Source organism: Aotus nancymaae, unplaced genomic scaffold (genome assembly GCF_030222135.1).
Source record: "Aotus nancymaae isolate 86718 unplaced genomic scaffold, 86718_ANA_hifiasm-v0.15.2.pri h1tg000002l, whole genome shotgun sequence".
NCBI lineage: Eukaryota > Metazoa > Chordata > Mammalia > Primates > Aotidae > Aotus > Aotus nancymaae.
In genome coordinates this window covers 25457618-25480292 of record NW_026988413.1, presented here as the reverse complement: position 1 = coordinate 25480292, position 22675 = coordinate 25457618, and the positions used below count along the sequence as shown (strand labels likewise).

General features: G+C 49.8%; 2 non-coding genes and 1 pseudogene across 2 annotated transcripts; 1 reads left to right on the top strand and 2 right to left on the bottom strand.

Moving 5' to 3' along the window:
• Positions 1–982: 982 nt before the first annotated feature.
• Positions 983–13756, bottom strand: LOC105732103 (bolA-like protein 2; annotated as a pseudogene).
• On the top strand, positions 5370–5476 carry LOC135274613 (U6 spliceosomal RNA). The gene has a single exon (XR_010342403.1). It is a non-coding gene; the product is annotated as a U6 spliceosomal RNA (small nuclear RNA).
• Positions 12007–12147, bottom strand: LOC135274591 (U4 spliceosomal RNA). The gene has a single exon (XR_010342379.1). It is a non-coding gene; the product is annotated as a U4 spliceosomal RNA (small nuclear RNA).
• Positions 13757–22675: the final 8919 nt, after the last annotated feature.

Below are 22675 nucleotides of genomic sequence, written 5' to 3'. Positions count from 1 at the left end.
AGTGATAAGAACTGGATTACACAGCCCATCCAGGGCTGTTCTAGTTATCACGTAACAATATTAGGGAAGTCTGGCGCAGTGGCTCATGCCGATAATCCTAGCACTTTGGGAGGCTGAGGTGAGCGGATCACCTGAGGTCAGGAGTTAAGACCAGCCTGGCCAACGTGGTGAAACCTCGTCTCTACTAAAATACAAAAATTAGCCAGGCATGATGGTGGGTGCCTGTAATCCCAGCTACTTGGGAGGCTGAGGTGGGAGAATCACTTGAACCCAGGAGATGGTGGTTGCAGTGAGCCGAGATTGCGCCACTGAACTCCAGCCTGGGTGCCTGAGTGAGACTTTGTCTCAAAAAAAAAAAAAAAAAAAAATTAGGGAAGTCGCCTCTCTGCCAGGACCTGTCTGCTTCCTAGACTTGCCTCAAGCTCTCTTTGGTCCCCTCTGGCAGGCAGAATACTTTCTCCAAAGTACTGGCTTAGTGGTGCTATTGCCAACTTTAAACTCTGCAGTAGCACTCTCTAGCTGCAGTGCCTGGCCCAGGGGCCTTGGTGTGGCATGGAAGGCCCCACAGCAGCTAGGATGTCCTCCTCCCAGCCTCTCCAACTCACCCTGTGATGCCCTTTGATGTGGCCTTTTGACCTGGCCACCCACACCCATCACACTTCTCACTTATTCCACACCCCTGATTTCCGTATGACATTTCACCAGCTCCCCATGCCTTCTTCCCTGTGTATCCTGCTCACTGCATTCGCCCTGCAGCTTGAGTCACGTTGCCTCTTAGAAGCTTCTCTGACAAGCTCCACCTCCCCTCTTGGTGTTGGGCAACCTGGCCTGAGAACCTGTGCGCTTGCCACTTGGCCCGGGGATGGACCTTTGGGCCTCTTTTTTCCTGTGAAATGGGAATAACAACTACTCACCTTATAGGTTGTAGGGACCAAAGGAAGTCTCCCCATGGCCATCTGAAGGTTTTTTTTTTTTTGGTCCAGATTTATAATTTAATGGCTGTGCAGGTCCTAGTCCCTCATTTCTGCCGCTCACAGGCCCACTGCTCTGGGGTCAGGGTTTTCTGTTCAAAGGCATGGATGTTCGGGAGCTCTTCTGCTAGGCACACGTTCACCAGCCGGTGTCTCTGAAGCAGCGGCTTCCCCTCGAACTTGGCCGACACCACCAGGACTCGGAAGCTACAGGCACAACAGTTGAGGGTCATGTCCTCCACCTCCACGTGCTCCGCTTCCAGGTCCCGCTGCAGCTTCTCCGAAGGTATTCGGCGCTGAGTTCCATGGCGGTATGCCAGCCGGGGCGACAGCCCAGAGGGGATAGAACCCCAGCTAGGACCCCTGCCACGCTGCTTTGCGCCCTTATAGATCTGAAGGTTTGATGAAATCTCAACTGACAAAAAGCAGATTAGGGCCGGGCGTGGTGGCTTACGCCTGTAATCCCAACACTTTGGGAGGCCAAAGCACGCAGATCACCTGAGGTCAGGAGTTCAAGACCAGCCTGGTCAATATGGTGACACCCTGTCTCTACTAAAAATTGGACCAGGCGCGGTGGCTCACACCTGTAACCCCAGCACTTTGGGAGGCTGAGGCAGGTAGGTCACCTGAGGTCAGGAGTTCGAGACCAGCCTGGTCAACATGATGAAACCCAATCTCTACTAGATATACAAAAAATTAGCTGGATGTGGTAGAGCTATAATCCCAGCTACTTGGGAGGCTGAGGTAGGAGAATCGCTTGAGTTTAGGAGGTAGAGATTGCTGGGAGCCAAGATTGCACCACTGCACTCCAGCCTGGGCAACAGAGTGACTCCGTCTCAAAAAAAAAAAAAGTCAAAGAAATATATTGGGGTGAAACATTTTCATTTCCTTCAAGGTCTCCTGCGGATCATGTTAAGTGAGGACAGGATCATAGTAGGCACCCAGCAAACATCTTTCTCTTTTTTCCTGTACTCCCTCTGTTCTGTGTATTCTGGCTACATTGTGTTCATTGGTAGTTTTTGCTATGGAACTGTCTTTAGGAACTTAGGGTACACTGGCTATCTCAAATGGTTTGTAAGCTCCTTGAGGTCAGGAGAGACCCTATTCCAGTGGTTCTCTAAGTGAGATTCCCTGACTAGCAGCATCAGCAGCACCAGGGAACTTGCTGGGAACGCAGATTTCGGGGCTCCATCCTAGTCCTAATGAACTAACTCTGGGGGTGGGTCCGGGAATCTGTTTTTGTTTTTGTTTTTGTTTTTGTTTTGAGACAGGGTCTTTTTTGTTTGTTTTGTTGTGAGACAGGCTCTTGCTCTGTCACCCAGGCTAGAGTGCAATGGTGTGATCTCAGCTCACTGCAACCTCTGCCTCCCGGGTTCAAGTGATTGTACTGCCTCAGCCTATCGAGTAGGTGGCATTACAGGTATTGCCACCACACCCAGGTCATTTTTGTATTTTTTTGAGGAGATGGGGTTTCTCCATGTTTTCTAGGCTGGTCTCAAACTCCTGAGCTCAACAGATCCACCTGCCTCGGCCTCCCAAAGTGCTGGGGTTACAGGTATGAGCCACCATGCTCAGCCTGAGGCAGGATCTTCCTGCTGCCCAGGCTGCAGTGCAGTGGCACAATCAAGACTCACTGAAGCCTCAAGCTCCCAGGCTCAGGCGATCCTCCCACCTCAGCCCCCGAGTAGCTGGAAACTGTAGGCACATTCTACCACGTCTGGCTAATTTTTTTTTACTTTTTGTAGAGATGGAGTTGTTAGCAGCAGTGAATCTGTATGGGTCTATGGCAACCTTAATTCTCACCTCCTTAGAAGGAAGAATTCAAGCAGAGTGAGAGATTGAGGCAAAGTTTAGAGCAGGAGTGAAATTTTTTTTTTTTTAGAGACGGGGTTTCGCTATATTGCCCAGGCTGGAGTGCAGTGGCTATTCACAGGCGAGATCCCACTACTGATCAGCACGGGAGTTTTGACCTGCTCCGTTTCCAAACTGGGCTGGTTCAACCCTCCTTAGGCAACCTGGTGGTCTCCTGCTCCTGGGAGGTCACCATATTGATGCCAAACTTAGTGCAGACACCTGATTGGCATAGCACACTACAGTCCAGAACTCCTGGGCTCAAACGATCCTCCCACCGCAGCCCCCTGAGTAGCTGGGACTACAGGCAGGTGCCACTGTGCCCTGCTGAATTGGGGTTTTGTACATTGACATGCTTCTAGGGGGTTGCGTCTCCTCTCCTAGTTCTTCCCTTGGGGTGGGCTGTCCTCGTGTGCAGTGGCCCGCCAGCACTTGGAGGGGCTGCATGCTCAGTGTGTTTACTGAAGTTGTACACATGCTTTCTTGAGGCCTTTTTCCCTTACCAGTCGAGTGTTTCTAGAGGAAGGTCATGTACCTGTTAAACCCTGAAATTTTGCCTCTGAGTGCACATGCTTGAGCCCACTTCTCCAGCTCCTGAAATCTTGTTAGAAAGCAGCTGATCACCAGCTTCAGCTGTGTTCTATCTATTGGGACTGCCTTTCCCTGGTGCCAGCTGTGACTAATTATTGTTTTAGACAGTTTAACAACTGCCTGATCATCACCTGGTGGTCACCTGACATTTGTCTCCTGCCCTGCTCATGTCTGCCTAGCTACCTACTCTAACAGGGTCTGACTATGTTGTCCAGGCTTGTCTTGAACTCCTGGCTAAGTGATCCTCCCGCCTCCGCCTCCCTAGTGGCTGGGACGACAGGTGTGAGCTACTATGCCTGGTGAATTTTTTTATTTTTTGTAGAGCTAGGGTCTCACTATGTTTCCCAAGCTGGTCTCAAACTCCTGGGCTCAAACCATCCTCCCACTGCACCCTCCCAAAATGCTCGGAATTACAGGCATGAGCTACCACGCTCAGCTGGTTTTTTGTTGTTGTTGTTTTGAGACAGAATCTCCCTCTGTTGCCCAGGCTGGAGTACAGTGGCGTGATCTCACTGCAACCTCCACCTCCCAGGTTCAAGCAATTCTCCTGCCTCAGCCTCCCAAGTAGCTGAGATTACAGATGCCCACCACCACTGGCTAATTTTTTTTTTTTTTTTTATTTTTAGTAGAGACTTTATTTCACCATGTTGGTCAGGCTGGTCTTGAACTCCTGACCTTGTGATCCGCCTGCCTCGGCCTCTCAAAGTGCTGGGATTACAGGCATGAGCCACCGTATCTGGCCTGGGCTGGGTTTTAATAAGCCCTCCAGGTGATTCTGAGATACATTCAAGTTTGAGAACCGCTGTTATGTTTTATTGCTTGGGACATGAACGATCAGCAGAATCATAAAGGACTCACCAAACTGCACGTGCTTCAGAAAGCCAGGCGGCTAATTTACTAGCCTGATAAAAATCCTGTCCGCAGCCTCACTCCTCAGCCCTGACTCTCCAGTCAGTCCCTAGAGATAGGTATCTTGCAGAAGGCTCATTTTAGCCCCTAGCTCATTGGAAGAGGAAGAAAGTTTTGTCTGTATGCTTTGTCCGTGCATGTCCTCTCATTGACACTTCGTGGAGCTGGAGGCTCAGATGCTGGTCGGCAGAGGGGTAGACAGGGTTCTCCTTGGCTCTGTCCCTCTGAGCTGGTGTCAAGGTTTCCCAGGGGGCAGACAGAAGGTGGCACTGGGTGGAGAGAGGAAATTCAGGCGGCATGTCTTGGCCTCGCTGGAAGCCAAGGGGGAAGATCCACCCTGCACCCAGCAGCTTTCCTCTTGGAGCAAGAGCTGCCTGTGTGTGGCCAAGAAAGGCAAGCCTGGCATGAATAGAGACCTTGTGCCAAAGACTTTGCTGGAGCCGGGAGTTGCAACACTGGGGCTTTTCACAAGGAGCCTTACAACAGAGGCGGTATTGAGCGTGACTGTGGCTCGCGGGCAGGCATGGGGTCTGGTGCACGTGTGGCATCAGTAGAACAACATTGCTGCTTCTCCTGACCCTGTCTCAGCTGGGGGAGGGGGGCTCTGGGTCTCTTCTCAGAGGGGAATACACTAAGAGTCATGTTGTCTCTAGCTGAAGCTGCCCTGATACCCCTCGAGGGTGTTTGAGGCTCTAGAGGGGCACAGAATGCGCATTCAGGGGCCAGCGTGCACATGGATTAAGCTGCTGGGCTGGACAGGAATGGGTTAAAGACAGCTGCTTGGAGATATCGCCAAAGCAAGACTCTACTGGGGCCTGGGCTACCAGCAGAAGGAGCGTGCAGATGCCTCTGTCTGTTGATGGGGGATGGAATCCCAGTGTGTTCCCTCTGAGGAGTTATTGAAAGGTGAGGGAAAGCTGTAGCACCTTTGGAAATGCTTTCAAAGAAAAAGGTTCTCCTCCCCCATATGTAGACAGACCTTCTCTGTGTCTATGTACAGCCAACTTTTTAGTGTTTTGTTTTTTTTTTTTTAAAAAAAGGGGTCTCGTGCTCACTTCGGCAGCACATACACTAAAATTGGAACGATACAGAGAAGATTAGCATGGCCCTTGCACAAGGATGACACGCAAATTCGTGAAGCGTTCCATATTTAAAAAAAAAAAACCGGGGTCTCGCTATATTGCCCAGGCAGGTCTCAAACTCCTGAGCTCAAACTGTCCTCCCGCCTCTGCCTTCCTAAGAGCTGGGATTACAGGCATCAGCCACAGTGCCCGGTGTGTCTTTTATAAAGACAGGGTCTCACTCTGTTACCTAGGCTGGAGTGCAGTGGCTTATCTGTCACATGAAGAAAACATCTTCTGGTCAGCACCGTGGCTCATGCCTGTAATCTCAGCACTTTGGGAGGCCGAGACAAATGGATCACTTGAGGCCAGAAGTTCGAGGCCAGCCTGGCCAACATGGTGAAACCCTGTCTCTACTTGAGATACAAAAATTGGCTGAGTGTAGTGGCACATGCCTGTAATCCCAGCTACTTGGGAGACTGAGGTATGAGAATAACTTGAGCCTGGGAGGTGGGGGTTGCAGTGAGCCGAGATCCTGCCATTGAACTCCAGCCTGGGCAACAGAGGGAAACTCTGTCTTGAAAAAAAAGTAACAGGCCGGGCACAGTGGCTCACGCCTGTAATCCCAGCACTTTGAGAGGCTAAGGCAGACAGATCACGAGACCAGGAGTTCGAGACCAGCCTGGCCAACATGGTGAAACCCCGTCTCTACTAAATATACAACAATTAGCTGGGCATGGTGGTGGGTGCCTGTAATCCCAGCTACTCGGGAGGCTGAGGCAGGAGAATCACTTGAAACCGGAAGGTGGAGGTTACAGTGAGCCGAGATTGTGCCACTGCACTCCAGCCTGAGTGAAAGTAAAACTCCATCTCAAGAAAACAAAAAAACAAAAAACGACAACAACAACAACAAAAATCTTCCAAGACTGAATCTAAGGTCGGAAATCTGGTGGGGCAATTTCAAGCTAGCTGACTTTCTGTGGCTCAAGGAGTACCGATCATGACTCACTGCAGCCTCAACATCCTGGGCTCAAATGATCCTCCCACCTCAGCCTCCCAAGGAGCTGGGACCATGGCTGTGTGCCACCACACCCAGCTAATTTTTAAATTGTTGGTAGAAATGGTATCTCTCATATTGCTAGGGCTGGTCTCGAACTCCTGGGCTCAACTGATCCTCCCGCCTCAGTCTCCCAAAATGCTGGTATTACAGACCTGAGCCACTGTGCCCAGCCCAGCCAATGCTTACCAACCCAAGGTGGTTCATTAGTGAATTAGCCAGATCCCTGGCTTTTTCTCTCTTCTTGAACCTGTTCTATTCTAGGGTAACCAACTGTCCCAGTCTACTTGAGACCAAAGGATTTCCCAGGACACAAGATAGGCATATATGCACACACACACACACATACACACACACACACGTATGTCCAGCATTCTTCACACTCCAGTAGACTACAGCCTCCTTCAAGGAAGGATCTCTTTGTTCTTCTGTATCAGCTGCCACATTGAAGGTGCAATAAATGTTTGCTGATGCCAGGTGCAGTGGCTCACACTTGTAATCCCAGCACTTTGGGAGGCCGAGGAAGGCAGATCACAAGGTCAGGAGATTAAGACCATCTTGGATAACAAGGTGAAACCCCATGTCTACTAAAAATACAAAAAATAGCTGGGCGTGTTGGTGGATGCCTGTAATCTCAGCTACTCAGGAGGCTAAGGTAGGAGAATCACTTGAACCTGAGATTGCAGTGAGCCAAGATTGCACCACTGCACTCCAGCCTGGGCGACAATAGTGAGACTGTCATAAAAAAGAAAGAAAGAAAGAAAGAAGGAGGCCGGGCGCCGTGGCTCACGCCTATAATCCCAGCACTTTAGGAGACCGAGGCGGGTGGATCACGAGGTCAAGAGATCAAGACCATCCTAGTCAACATGGTGAAACCCCGTCTCTACTAAAAATACACGAAATTAGCTGGGCATGGTGGTGCATGCCTGTAATCCCAGCTACTCAGGAGGCTGAGGCAGGAGAATTGCTTGAACCCAGGAGGCGGAGGTTGCGGTGAGCCGAGATCGCACCATTGTACTCCAGCCTGGGTAACAAAAGCGAAACTCCATCTCAAACAAAGAAAAAAAAGAAAAGAAAAAAAGAAAGAAGGAAAGAAAGAAAGAAAAGAAAAGAAAAAAAAGTGCATGATTTTTTTGACCTATGAACTGAACTAGACCCTTTCTTCATTGGCTCTCATTTCTTTTTTTTTAATTTGAAAGAATAACTGGCAAACTGTGGTTGTTCAGACTTGGATGTTTTGCAGATACTTTGTTGAAAATGAACAAACTGAGCCTGTCACTTCAATAATAAAAAACAACCGATAGTATTTGTGGCCAATTACGAAGTTTCCGTTTTAAAGCAGAAATTAGAATTTTGCCAAACTTGTATGTGTTGCTGTGAGTGTGATGGCTGCCTGATACGGAAAGGCTTTTCAGGTAAGATTGGTGTTGATGGTAATGAATGTAGCTTTTTGATATCAGATAAAATGGGCCCACACTTGGAAGCTTTTTTTTTTTTTTGAGATGGATTCTCGCTCTGTAGCCCAGACTGCAGTGCAGTGGCGCAATCTCGGCTCACTGCAACCTCCGTCTCCTGGGTCCCAGTTCAAGCAATTCTCCTACCTCAGCCTCCCAAGTAGCTGGGATTACGGGCACGAGCCACCACACCCAGCTAATTTTTGTATTTTTTAGAAGAGACAGGGTTTCACCATGTTGACCAGTCTGGTCTTGAACTCCTGACCTTGTGATCCACCCGCCTTGGCCTCCCAAAGTGCTAGGATTACAGGCGTGAGCCACTTTGCCCGGCCAGAAGCTTTTTATAATTCACTGAACTAATATTTTTTAAATGACCAATGCATGAGGTTAAAAAAGTCATGCATAGACAATAGATTCATGTAAAATACAAGAAAGACTAATGCATTTTATTGTATGAGCGTGTAAAATGTTCACTGATGTAGATTCAGATCTCACATTGCAAGCTACCTTTAAGAAATGACCACTTGTTGCAAAGTTTTGGCATGCAAAGAAGAATATCCAGTATTATCTGCAACAGCTATTAAAATATTTTTCTGTTTTTCAGCTACAAATCTGCAAAGCTGGATTTTCCTCAGATACTTCAATAAAGGCTGGGTGCAGTGGCTCATGCCTGTAATCCCAGAACTTAGGGAGGCCGAGGCAGGTGGATCACAAGGTTAGGAGTTTGAGAGTGTGAGGCCGATTGCCTCACCGGGAGCTCAGATGCACACCACCCCCCCTCCCCCCCCCCCCCCGCCCCCGAAAGCTCGGACAAGCTCGGGCATGTTTCCTTCTCCCTTTTTCACCCAGCCTGGCTTTCCCTTAAAGAACCCAGTATACAAGCAGGGTCTTGTGATTCTAGCCAATAGCAGCCAAGTCTTTCTAACCAATAGCAGCTGAGTAATTCTAACCAATAGTAGCCAAGTCCTGTATGCAAACAAAGGCTTGTAACCTTACCCAATAGTAGTCCTGCTCTCCCACAACCAATCGAGCTCTTCCACTCCCTATAAAACCCCACGTCTGGGAGGAGTCTGTGCGACTTCTCTGGCCCCTCCTGTCAGGCTGCAGGACCTCGCCTGGGAGCCTGAATAAATTCCTTTATATTGGATCTTCTTGTGTTGGCCTCAGCCTCAGTTTCTTCCTTTTTAAACCCGGCAAGAACAAACCTCAGAGACCAGCCCGGCCAACATGGTAAAACCCTGTCTCTACTAAAAATACAAAAATTAGCTGAGCATGGTGGTGCAGGCCTGTAATCCCAGCTACCATTGCACTCTAGCCTGGGTGGCAGAATGGGACTCTGTCTCAAAAAAAAAAAACGAAAAAAAAGATACTTCAATAAAAAGAATATATCACAGTAGACTGAACATGGAATGTAGAAGCAGATATGAGAAGCCAGTTGTCTTCTATTAACCCAGACAATAAAGAGGATTGCAGACATGTAAAACAATGCCACTTTCTCACAAACGTATTTTTTTGCTTTATCATCTCATTATTTTGAATATAAATATATTCATTAATAAAATTTTTTAAAGTAATAAAATATGTTAACAAATAATGGACTTGTTACTTTAAATGAATACATATCTAATTTTTTTTCTTTTTTTGAGATAGAGTCTCACTCTGTCACCCAGGTTGAAGTGCATTAGCATAATCGCCACTCACTACAACCTCTGACTCCTGGGATGAAGTGATCCTCCCACCTGAGCTACCTGAGCAGCTGGGACCACAGGTGTGTGCCACAATACCTGGCTTAAAAAAAAATTTTTTGTAGACATGGAGTCTTTCTATGTTGCCCAAGCTGGTCTCTCAAACTCCTGGCCTCAAGCAATCCTCTTGCCTAGGGCTCTAAAAGTGCTGGGATTACAGGTGTGAACCACTGTGCCCAGCCAATATTTAATTGTTTTGTTTTACTATTTAATATGGTAAATATCAGTATATCAAATCCAGCTGTTTCCTGTCTTCGATATTTAAGAATGCAAAGGAGCTGGGTGCGGTGGCTCACACCTGTAATCCCAACATTTTGGGAGGCTGAAGCAAATGGATCATGAGATCAGGAGTTCGAGACCAGCCTGACCAACATGGTAAAACCTGGTCTCTACTAAAAATACAAAAATTAGTCAGGTGTGGTGGCAGGCTCCTGTAATCCCAGCTACTCAGGAGGCTGAGGCAGGAGAACTGCTTGAACCTGGGAGGCGGAGGTTGCAGTGAGTGGAGATCACGCCAGTGTACAGAGTGGGTGACAGAGTGAGACTCGATCTCAAAAAAAAAAAAAGAGGAATGTAAAGGAAGCTGGGCCTGGTAACTCATGCCTGTAATCCCAGTTACTTGGGAGCTGAGGTGGGAGGATTGCTTGGGGCAACCAGTTTGAGAGCAGCCTGGGCAACATAGTAAGACCCTGTCTTGAAAAATAATAATAATAATTAGCTGAGCATGAGCATGGTGGTACATGTCTGTAGTCCCAGCTACTTGAGAGGCAAAGGCCAGAGGATCTCTTCAGCCCAGGAGTTTGAGCTATGATTGCACCACTGCACCTCGAACTTGGACAACAGAGCAAGAACCCATCGCAGGAGGAAAAAAAAAAAGAAAGATGTAAAGGAGCCCTGACACCAAGATGTTTAAGGACCACTGCAATGCAGGGAACATAATGCAGATAGCTAGATCCAAGGTTCTTGGAATGCAGAAAGGTCAGAGGGCAGTGAGGAAGCGGAAGCCAGAGGCTGGTTTCATGGGGAAGCTGCCACTGCCCTTGCGACTGGAAGAGCAGAGGAGGAGGAGGTGGTATTCTGGTGATCTCGAGCGGGAACTGACCTCGGGACTCAGCATCATAAAGGAGGGACATGTGGCAAGACAAGAGCCCAGAGTCAGGGATACCTGGTGGGAACCAGAAGCTTGGCAGGGGCTGCTGGGTGAGAGCTGGAAATGTGAGGGAGATGCAGGTGTGGCTGCAGACCCCACCCACAGAGAGTGCGGGGGAGAAATGCTCGCTTGCTATCTCCGGTTTCCGCCTTTCGTGGGACAACCCTGTCTGCTGTTTGGAAGCTCGTTTGCAGCAGAACTTAGGGAACAGAGCTTGCAGGAGTCAGTCCCCCTGCAGTTTAGAGCAGAGGAGAGCAGGAGAAGGCTAAGAGTGGATCTGAGAGCAACAGGCACATGCCTGGCACAGAAAAGGGGGAGAGAACCAGGAGCGTGGCTTGAGGGAGCCACAGGAGTGAGATGAGGATGTTCATGATGGGAGTATCTTGCCCTGTAGTGGGGGCAGAGAGCCAGTGTAGAGGAAGACAGAGGTAAACCCAGTTTGGGTGGGCATGGGGCAGAAGGGAAGGGATGGTGGACTCTAGGAAGAATGGTTGGCTTTGGAGACAGTAGCCACTGGATCTAGAGTTCCCATATGAAAAGGTTTGTTGGTCTTGCTGATTGGAACTGGAAATATAATAGGAAGTTTTTTTTTTTTTTTTTAAAGACAGGGTTTCACCATGTTGGTCAGGCTGGTCTTGAACTCCCCACCTCAGGCGATCCGCTCACCTTGGCCTCCAAAGTGCTTGGATTACAGGCATGAGCCACTACGCCCGGCCGAAGCTTGTTTAGAAATCGTTTGAGGCCGGGTGTGGTGGCTCATGCCTGTAATCCCAGCCCTTTGGGAAGCTGAGACAGGTGAATCACCTGAGGTCAGGAGTTCGAGACCAGCTTGACCAACGTGGAGAAACCCTGTCTCTATTAAAAAATAAATAAATAAAAAGAAAAAAAATACAAAAATTAGCTGGGTGTGGTGGCGCGTACCTGTAGTCTCAGCCACTCGGGAGGCTGAGACAGGAGAATCGCTTGAACCCGGGATGTGGAGGTTGAAGTGAGCCAAGATTGCGTGACTGCACTTCAGCCTGGGCGACAGAGCAAGACTCCATCTCCAAAAAAAAAAAAAAAGAAAGAAAAGAAATTGTTTGCATGCTTTTCTCACTTAGGGTCTGCCTACTTGGGGAAATTTTTGGATATTGGGCACAGAAAGGCTAAAGCCATCTATCCGTAGGCTACTTAATTTCTCAATCAGTAGTCTGTTTTTAATTTTTTTTATGATTCAGTCCCCATAGAGACCGCCAAAAATTGCCAATGCCGGCTATATTTCAAGTCATCATGGCGGGGTATTGGGAAAAGTTTTCAGTTAGCAATAATCGTGCCTCAGATAAACCTCATTGGCTATGATGCTGCCACTGTGCAAAGCTTCTGTCTGTAGTCCAGATCCCTCTTACATTCAATTATCTGCTAAAGATCTCCACGTAGACGACAGGGTGTCCATGCTCTTCCTCATGCCTGGGTATCTCTTATTTACCCTTCAGCTTTTCTCTTAAATGGACTCCTTCCAGGAACCTGTCCCTGGTTCCTAGACTAGATTCCCATAGCTCTGGCTTTCTTGTCACTGGTTGTTTAATGTCCCTCTCTTCCCACTAGAAATGTCCTACCGCGGTACTTGGGATGAGGTAGGTACTTACCGCATGCTTGATGAGTGGCTAGTCACTGATTGTTGTAAGATGTGGAATTTTGGGGTGTACCTCAGGCTTACCTTGAGGAACTCTCCCCTCTCTCCTGCCTCATAACCCCAGGGTGCCAGAGAAGGGAACCGAGCTGGGCACTCTTCCTTCCTTTGTGTGTAGTTCAGAGAAGAGCCAGGAGCTTGAGGTTGAATCTGGGTGTCACATAGTGGCTAGGAGGTCTGGGAAAGCTGTATCACTTTCTCAGTCTCCATCTCCTCGTGTCTCTGACACAGAGACAGTAAATCTCCAGCCCTCTCTACCTCTTAAGGTTGTTGCCAAGGTGAGAGGTTCTATTACTGGTAAAATAGCACCAAAATACAAACCTGAATTCAGAGGAGCCATCCTCCCTGGCTTTAAGCACTGGGTGGTCCCTGATATCACCAGCCCACTTGTTTATCTTCTCTGCAGAGGAAAAGTTAACTGGAAGCTCTTCAAGGGAGACAGCTCTTTGGCTGTGGAGCTGGCCCACATCTCACCTTCCAGCGGTGGAGGGAGCCCAGCCCATCCTTCTTCACTCCTGTTGGTGGGTATTCAACTCAGGTTCCTGCATGCATAGTTGATATGGGGAGTGAAATGGGCAAGACCCAGGGGTTCTGGTGCCCTGATCTTCTCTGGTATCACACAGGCTCTCCTTGAGGACAAAAGAAAGAGGTTGGTCCTAGGCCGGGCACGGTGGCTCACGCCTGTAGTCCCAGCACTTTGGGAGGCCTAGGGGTCCGATCACCTGAGGTCAGGAGTTGAAGACTAGCCTGGCCAACATGATGAAACCCCGTCTCTACTGAAAATACAAAATTACCCGGGTGTGGTGGTGTGTGCCTGTAATCCCAGCTATTCGGGAGGCTGAGGTAGGAGAATCTCTTGAACCCAGGAGGCAGAGGTTGAGGTGAGCCGAGATTGTACCATTGCACTCCAGCCTGGGCAACAGGAGCAAAACTCTGTTTCAAAAAAAAAAAAAAAGTCCAGGCGTGGTGGCTCATGCCTATAATCTCAGCACTTCTGGAGGCCGAGGCGGGTGGATCACCTGAGGTCATGAGTTCGAAACCAGCCTGACCAACATGGTGAAACCCCATTTCTACTAAAAATACAAAAAATTAGCTGGGTCCAGTGGCGCTCGCCTGTAATCCCAGCTACTCAGGAGGTTGAGGCAGGAGAATCGCTTGAACCCGGGAGGCAGAGTTTGCGGTGAGGCGAGATCATGCCGCTGCACTCCAGCCTGGGCAACAGAGCGAGACTTCATCTCAAAGGAAAAAAAAAAAAAAGAAGAAAGAAAGAGGTTGGTCCTGAGGAGAGAGGAGTCTTCCAGAAGTATCCATCCCTTCCTGGAAGACTCAGCAGAGACCCAGGCTAATCTTGGGGATAAAAGGATTAAAGGCACGGCTCAGCCTTCCAAGGGCAAGGGTTGGAATGGCTGCCCCTATCTGGGACATGGAGTTGTCTCTCTTGGGAGAGTAAAGATGGAGGCTTTTTGGGGACAGGACGGGGGCAGGTGGGTGGCTCTGTACCACTCCTGTTGGCACTTGCTTCCCTGGTGTTGCTGAGGCTGGTCTGTCAGGTGCTGAGGAGGTGCTTCCTAGCTCCAGACACTGGGCTGGACTCACTGGGCAGTGGGAGGCAGATGCCAGGGGAAACAGCTTGTCTGAGAGGAAGGCCTGAGGTTCCTGGGGAGAAACGATCTCACTTCCTCTTTTCTCCGGCTGAAATGCCACACAGCCTTCCTTGGGGGCCAGTGGCGGATCTGGGCCTGCCCCATAGAAGTTTGAGAGGCTGCTACACACAGGAGACCGGAGTGGTGGGGAGGAATGCAGGAGCCCCCGTGGCCTAATCCCCAGGGCCTGGAGGGAGGGTGTGGCTGGTACAGACTAGGACTGCAGTTTCACCAGCAAAAACCCCTCTAGAGCCTAGAGGCCAGGATGGGTGAATTATAGGCCTGCCCTGAGGGAGCCTTGGGCCTCGCGCCCTCTAGGGTAGATAAGGATGGATCAAAGGAAACTGCTGGGGCCCACCCCTCACAAAGGCTCTTTCTAGGACCCACTGCCCGGTGGCTAGAGTGATAAGACATGATATATATGCACGGAGGGGATTTTGGAGCCTCCTGCACAAACATTCCCTTGTGTGTGAGCTGGCCACGTGCCTCCCCGGCACAGCCCATCACCCCAGTGTCGTTGGGTCTTGCACCCTGCCAAATCATCTTGTAGGATTCTTTTCAGCCCTTCCTCCTCTTCTGGCTTATCCTGTGGAGTCCAATTTGGCCTGAAATGAAGAGCGGGAGCAGTCTTCACGGACCTGCTCCCCCTGGGGGGACGTTGTGCCTGTCTCGTGCCAGGCTTTGGGGTCAGCCAACTTTGCTACAGCCTCTTAAAAAAAATCTGATCTCTGGCCGGGCGTGGTGGCTCATGCCTGTAATCCCAGCACCTTGGGAAGCCTAGGCGGGCAGATTGTCTGAGGTCAGGAGTTTGAGAGCAGCCTGGCCAACGTGGTGAGGCCCCGTCTCTACTAAAAATACCAAAAAAAAAATTAGCCAGGCATGGTGGCAGGTGCCTGTAATCCCAGCTACTTGGGAGGCTGAGGCAGGGGAATTGCTTGAATCAGGGTGGTGGAAGCTGCAGTGAGCAGAGATTGCGACACTACACTCTATCCTGGGTGACAGAATGAGACTCTGTCTCAAAAAAAAAAAAAAAAAGACAAAAAGACAAAAAAATCTGACCCCTAAGCCCTGGGGAAAAGTGTAGCTTTTGCTGGAGGTCTTATAGAGTACAGAAGAGAGGGTCACACCACACATTAATCACCCAGCAACACTCAACATCAGACGCCCCTGCCCTGAAGACGTTTCTACCCTTTCCGGCATCCCTGTTCATTGGCACTAGGCTCCCAGGCCTCCTCTTCCCTTCCTGCTGTTTTTTCAGACTTAAAAGCCCCTCTGCTCTCTCAGGTAATGTGGCTTTTCTCAGATCTTTCTCCCAGGCCTCCCTGGAATTTCCCTTAGCTTGAGGATTGCAGTTCTCACTCAGCAGACAAAACCAGAGCAGAGCTCAGCAAACAGCTGCACTGTGATGGCCTGCAGGTTCTTACACCTGCCCAGGGGAATCCTCCTCGCTTCATCCCACCACACCTAAAGAAAAGGAGAGCCGCAGGAGGTCTGACTGTGGGTGCACGGGGCCCAGCTGGGCGGCCTGCCCAAGCTCCTGCCCATGCTGGCCTTTGTTCCTGGGGCATTTCCAAAGCTCAGGGCATAGGCTTTGTCCATTCTCAGGATCCGGGAAATGATGCCTGACCACCCCAAACCCAGCAATCTTTCCTGCTTCCAAACAAAGAGGCCTTTTGATTTTTCATACTCTCTTGACCCTTACATGCCAAAAGGTCTTGGGTAATAAAAAGAAGATTATCAGCAAACACTCACAGAGCACTTACTATGTTCCAGGTGCTATATTTTTTTTTTTTTTAAAGATGGGGTTTCACCATGATGGCCAGGCTGGTCTTGAACTCCTGACCTCAGGTGATCCACCCACCTTGGCCTCCCAAAGTGCTAGGATTACAGGCGTGAGCCACCGTGCCTGGCCCCAGGTGCTATTTTAAACGTTATAGTTATTAACTCATTTAGTCCCAGGAGTTGAGACAGGCTGTCTGGTTTCCTTCGCTACACAGTGAAAGGCTCAGGGGCAGGGATAGGGTGGCACATTTTTGTATTCTCTCCATTCCTTACACTCCAGGATGTTTGCGGACTGACTCAGCCTGCTCTGGGGAGGTCGTAGCCCATCCTGGTTACTCACTTTCCCTTTCTCTTCCAACAGGGCTAAGGTTTCCACCCCTTTCCTGTTCTCTCAGGGAGAAAGAGTGGAATGGTAGGACACGGTCTGGAGGGGTTTCCAGATCCCCAGATGGCAGGTGGGACAGCTTGCCACCCATCAAAGAGGTTACCTCCTGGAGACACACCTGGGCATTCTGGGCAGGAGGAGCAAGAGAGTCACTGTGTGTGTGTGAGAGTGATTGTGTGCATGAGTGTGTGTGAGTGTGTGTTTGTGTATGTATGAGAGTGTGTGTGTGAGAGAGTGTGTGAGTGGGCGAGTGTGTGTGTGATAGTGTGTGTGTATGAGTGTGTGGGAGTGTGTATGAGTGTGTGAGTGTGTATTTGTGTGTATGTGTGTGAGTGTGGGTGACTGAGTGTGTGTATGAGTTGGGTTTCCTTTTCTTTTTTTTTTTGTAGAGATGGGGTTTTACCATGTTGGCCAGGTTGGTCTCGAACTGCTGACCTCAGGTGATCTGCCCATCTCGGCCTCCCAAAGTGCTGGGATTACAAGTGTGAGCCACCACACCCAGCCTTGGGTTTCCTTTTCACGCTTTCCTGAATTTGCTAACTATGACTTTTACACTCTCAATAGGGGAATTAACTGCTAAGGAGGCTGAGGTTGGAGGACCACGTGAACCCAGAAGGTTGAGGCTGTAGTGAGCCACTGCACTCCGGCCTGGACAACAGAGCACGACCATGTCTCAGAAAAAAAAAAAAAAAGAGAGAGAGAGACGCAGAGTTAGAAATTGCAGCAGATGTTGACTGAGCATTTGTTGAGTAGTGCCTGTTGTGGTGAGTTTTAAAGGGTGAGCACAGAAGCACAGAGCTGGGCTGGCATCCAGCGGGTGTGTAGCAGTGGGTCTGGCATCGGTCCTGATGATCAGGGACCTATTCTGACCGATCATGCCCATTGATAAGCATTTTGATATCTTTCCTGACTGGAAGCCATGGTCTCTGCTTCGAAAGGGAGGAAGATTGAATCCTGTGACCAATTCCCTTCCCCCAGCCAGCAGCCCCAGTCCAATGAGGGACTCACTATGTTGACCTCTGTGCTCTGTAAAGAGACCTGTGTCGGGGGATTCTACCAGCTCCCTCCTGGGCTCCTCATTTCAAACTCCCAGCCTTTAGATTCGGGGAATTGCAGCTCAAGATTGGTGTCCACACTCCAGAGGAGAAGACCTCAGCCCTGGCTGCCTGTTTAAGAAAGTACCAAGGGCTGGTGAGTATCCCTGCCTGTCACGCGGGAGACCGGGGTTCGATTCTCCAATGGGGAGCCAAAAACAAACAAACAAACAAAGAAAGAAAGGAAAATACCAAGGGCTGCATGCAGTGGCTCACGCCTGTAATCCCAGCACTTTTGGAGGCTGAGGTGGGAGGATGGGTTGAGGCCAGGAATTTGAGACCAGCCTGGGCAACACAGCAAGATTCTGTCTCTACAAATAAAATAAAATAAAAAAAATTAGCTGGGTATGGTGGCACGCACCTGTGGTCCTAGCTACTCAGGAGGCTGAGGCAGGAGAATTGCTTGAGCCTGGGAGGTTGAGGCTTCAGTGAGGCGTGATTGCATCACTGCACTCCAGCCTGACCACAGAGCAAGATGCTGTCTCCAATCAATCAATACCAACGCTGGAGTTGTACCCCACGCCAGTTAAACTGCAAACTCTGGGGTAAGCCCAGAGCAGGGGTATTTTGTAACTTTCTTGAGATGGCTCTGCCGCGCAGCCACAGTTGAGAACCATTGAGGCATCCCGGCAGATGGAAAAAGCCCCCTCCAAGGCAGGCCTTGATAAAGGGTCCAGCATGGAAGAGGACACATGATGACTCTGAGGGCTTATAGTTTATTAGAAAGAGAGCTAGACCCTGTGCACAGAGATGGGTTGACTCAGTGTGACATGGGTACTGGAATGCAGAGAAAGGAGGTAGCTCAGGTAGAGATGGGGTCAATCAGGCCAGTCTTTCTGGAGAAGGTTCTGGAAGCAGTTTTGGGGGCAAGTCCCCCACCCTGGTGAACGGAATCTTCAGGTCCTTGCTGAGGGTTTTCTCAGGGGCTCCTTATCTGATGAGCCAGCCCCTTTGTGACTCAGGCTCAGGCTCCCTGCACACCCACCGGGCCCCCATGGGGTATGGCTGGTCACTCTTCAGCCACTGCCCTAGCTCTCCGGGACACCCCGGCAGGACGAGACTCCGACAGATAAGAGCCGTGCTTGTTAGCACAGCTGTTCCCTGCAACACCCAGCCTTGTTTTCAACCCTGCGGAAACTTGGGTGCGGAAGTGTGGTCACATCCACCCAACTTCAGAGTTGGGCTTGGTTCCAAATAAAAGGAAATGTAGTCAGTTTTCCCATACAGGGACAAAAATAGAGTTGACAGGAACCTCAAAGTTTCTGCTGGGTACTGGGGTCACACCTAGGAAAATCAGTTGGATCTTTGGTCTGGGTGCCCTGTTCAAATGCCCTGTTCAAATTTAACCTCTCAGCATCAACAATGACCCTCAAATCTGCCCCATGGACACACTTGTACTCAGAGACCATGCTCTAAACATGATGCTTTCTTTTTTTTTTCAAGATGGAGTCTTGCCCTGTCGCCCAGTCTGGTGACTTACACCTGTAATCCCAGCACTTTGGGAGGCCAAGGTGGGTGATCACCTGAGGTGAGGAGTTCAAGACCAGACTGGCCAACGTGGTGAAACCCCATCTCTAAAAAAAAAAAAAAAAAAAATGCAGCACAGAACTTCCTAGGACAAGTGACTTAACCCCTTGGAGCTTTAGTTTCCTCATCTGTTAAGTAGGAACAATGAAAGTACCTACTTCTCAGAGTGTTATGGGAGTTAAGGTGAGAAGATACCTATGGGAAGTGCTCATGGAGCGCCTGTGCACAGGATACTTCAGGAGGCTGGAAAACTGCGTTCTTTCTTTCTTTTTTAAAAATTTTATTTATTTTTATTTATTTTTTTGAGACGGAGTTTCGCTCTTGTTACCCAGGCTGGAGTGCAATGGCACGATCTCGGCTCACCGCAACCTCCACCTCCTGGGTTCAAGCAATTCTCCTGCCTCAGCCTCCTGAGTAGCTGAGATTACAGGTATGCACCACCATGCCCAGCTAATTTTTTGTATTTTTAGTAGAGATGGGGTTTCACCATGTTGACCAGGATGGTCTCGATCTCTTGACCTTGTGATCCACCCGCCTCGGCCTCCCAAAGTGCTGGGATTACAGGCGTGAGCCACCGCGTCCGGCTAATTTTATTTTTAAAATATTAAAAAAAAAATAAAGACAGGGTTTCACCGTGTTGGTGAGGCTGGTCTTGAACTCCCGACCTCAGGTGATCTGCCTGCCTTGGCCTCCAAAGTTCTTGGATTACAGGCATGAGCCACCACCCCCTGCCTCTTTTTCTTTTTTGTTGAGATGGAGTCTTACTCCGTTGCCCAGGCTGGAGCACAGTGGTGCGATCTCGGCTCATTGCAACCTCCACCTCCCAGGTTCAAGAGATTCTCCTGACTCAGCTTTTTGAATAGCTGGGATTACAGGCATATGCCACCAAGTCAGCTAATTTTTATATGTTTAATGGAGCCGAGGTTTCACCATGTTGGCCAGGCTGGTCTCGAACTCCTGGTCTCAAGTGATCTGCCCACCTTGGCCCCACAAAGTGCTGGGATGACAGGTATGAGCTACCGCTCTTGGTGAAAACTATGCTATCTCTTAAAGGCTCTCTCTGTTTGGAGCTGGCCTTCCATTTCCCTTTTCCTGGCCCGTCTCCTCTGAGCCCTGGAGGGGAAGGTTTGGGGTGAGTTTGTCCTTTTGCGGAGGAGACAAAGACACACAGAAGTGACTAGTTCCTGAGATATGCAGTGAGTCAACAGCTGGGGTGTCCTGGAGCCTGGGTCTCCCTGTCCCTGTGGGTCTCTCTGCCCATGCCCTGTGTTTCTGTCTGCTGCTGGCCGACCTGGGGCCCTGCCTCCCATCTTGCTGCCGTCCCTGGCCGGAAACTCCACCCCATTGTCTTAGGTCTCGGGAATCTGGCTGCCCTGGGCTGACAGCTTTCTTCTGTGGCTGAGATAACTCCAGGAGATGCCTATCAGGCTCAGGGAAAAGGGGGCCTCTGAGCAAGCCCCTCCCTGCCCTGTGATAAAGGCAGACAATGCTTAGAAAGGAGAGCATTCCACCCAGCAGCCTGCCCTTTGCACCTTCCCCCTGCCCCCGCCCCATCTCTCCCTCATCCCTGCAAAGGCTTTGATGAGTCTTTGGGAAGCTTGGGTGCAAGGCTGAGTCTCATTAACTCCTTCAGCACCGTCAGGGCTGTGAGTGTGCAGGTGGCAAACGCGCCCCTCTGTGGGTGGTCTGGTGACCTCCAGGAAGCAGGGACAGGGCAGGGTGCTTTCTGGGCGGTGGAGGGGAGGTTTTGGTAGGGATGGTTCAACGGCTCTAGTTTTGTCCTAGGAAAACGTTTCTTTGTAGCTGAGCTCTGGAGTCAAACTGATGTGAGTCCAAGTTCTGGCTCTATCATGGATGAGATCAATGACTTTGGGAAACAACTTTCTCCTCCCAGCCCTGGCGTTCTCATCTGATAAATGGGGGTACAAATAGCCATCACTCAAGGTCAGCACAGGGAATAACTAAATGATGAATACATAAATAAATGAATACACGCGAGGGCCAAGCACGGTGGCTCATGCCTGTAATCCCAGCACTTTGGGAGGCTGAGGTGGGGGGATTGCCTGAGGTCGGAAGTTCGAGACCAGCCTGGCCAGCACGGTGAAACCCCATCTCTACTAAAAATACAAAAATTAGCCAGGCATGGTGGCAGGTGCCTGTAATCCCAGCTACTTGGGAAGCTGAGGCAGGAGAATTGCTTGCACCCAGGAGGCGGAGGTTGTAGGGAGCCAAGATCACACCACTGCACTCTAGCCTGGGTGACAGGGCAAGACTCTGTCTCAAAAAAAAAAAAAAAAAAAAAAAACATGCAGAGAACTTAGCAGAGGGCCTGGCATATGGAAGCTATCATGATGGTCATTCCTCCTAGCCCCACCTCTGTGTGGGCCTCGGGTGGCTGACCCTGTGACGAGAGTGAAGGGGAACACGCTACACCTCGCCCTTTACTGGAAGGAGTAGCTCCACTTCCCACAGCAAGTCGGAGAAGTCATCTTGACATGGAAGGAAAAACCCTTTGTTCATTTGGTAAACATTTATTGGCAGGTTAATCTATGCCAAGTATCACTTGAGCAGCTCAGGAGACACAGTGAGCATGGCCGTACCTGTCCACAAGTTGCTATGAATGTGCAGGGCTAGCTCAGGTAGCTGGGAGGGTAACAGATAAACCAGTGAAAACAAGTAGAAATAATATAACCTCACACAAAGAGGGGGACTTGGAAGACAAATAAAATGACGCAAGGGGTTAGAAGGTGATAGGAGGCCAGGTGTGGTGGCTAGCACCTGTAGTCTCAGCTGCGAGGTCCCTTGAACTCAGCAATTGGAGACCAGCCTGGGCAACATAGAAAGACCCTGTCTCAACAAAAAAAATAAAGGAATAATTCTGGCTAGGCATAGTGGCTCATGCCTGTAGTCCCAGCTATTCAGGAGGCTGAGTCAGGAGGATCACTGGAGCCCAGGTGTTTGAGGTTGCAGTGAGCTGAGATTGTACCACTGCATTCCAGCTTGGGCAGCAGAGCAAGATCCTGTCTCAAAAAATAAATGAATTCAAAAATAAATATAAAAAGAAGGCACCAATTTGCATGTGTGCTCTTTTTCATAGGCTGTGCAGAGAAGGCCTCTCTGAAGAGGTGACATCTGAGCAATTTTGGAATGAAAGGAGGGAGTGGGCCCTGGAAACCTGTGCCAGGAGTTTCCCAGTCCTAAGCAACAGCATGTTGGGAAGTCTGGGGGTGGAGATCCAGCCCTCAGGGACAAGCTCAAGGCTAAGGTGAGGACGCAAGGGTGCAGGGGAGCTGAGCTCTGTGGCTGCATCTGTCTGGGTAGGTCTGGTCCCAGGGCTCTGCCCCCATGGCTGTGGCCTCTGTCCCTACATAGGTGGCCTATTGCCTGTGTGTGTGTGTGTGTGTGTGTGTGTGTGTAGGGGGAGCCAGGGAACTGCAGAAAGCTGACCATGGTGGATTGCATATTTGTTTTTAATTAGGGCGATGGCAGGCAGCTGTCACTGGTTTCTTTTTATTTATTTACTTTGTCCCTGCATTCTGATTAAAATTTCTGGTGCTATTTGCTGATGCCAGAGGCAATCTTGAGTTCTGAAAACACAGCGGGGCCCAGCTGCTCCCTATGGGCTGGCCCCTCATTTAGGACCAGCTTGCCCATGTGAAGGAAACAGCAGGTGTCAGGGCAGTGCCCTCCCCGTGATACTGCTCCAAGCTTGTGTGCCAGCCTAGGGCCCTCATTAAGACCAGAATTTCAGGAAAAGAAAGGTACCTCCATCCCCAAGTCAAGCCA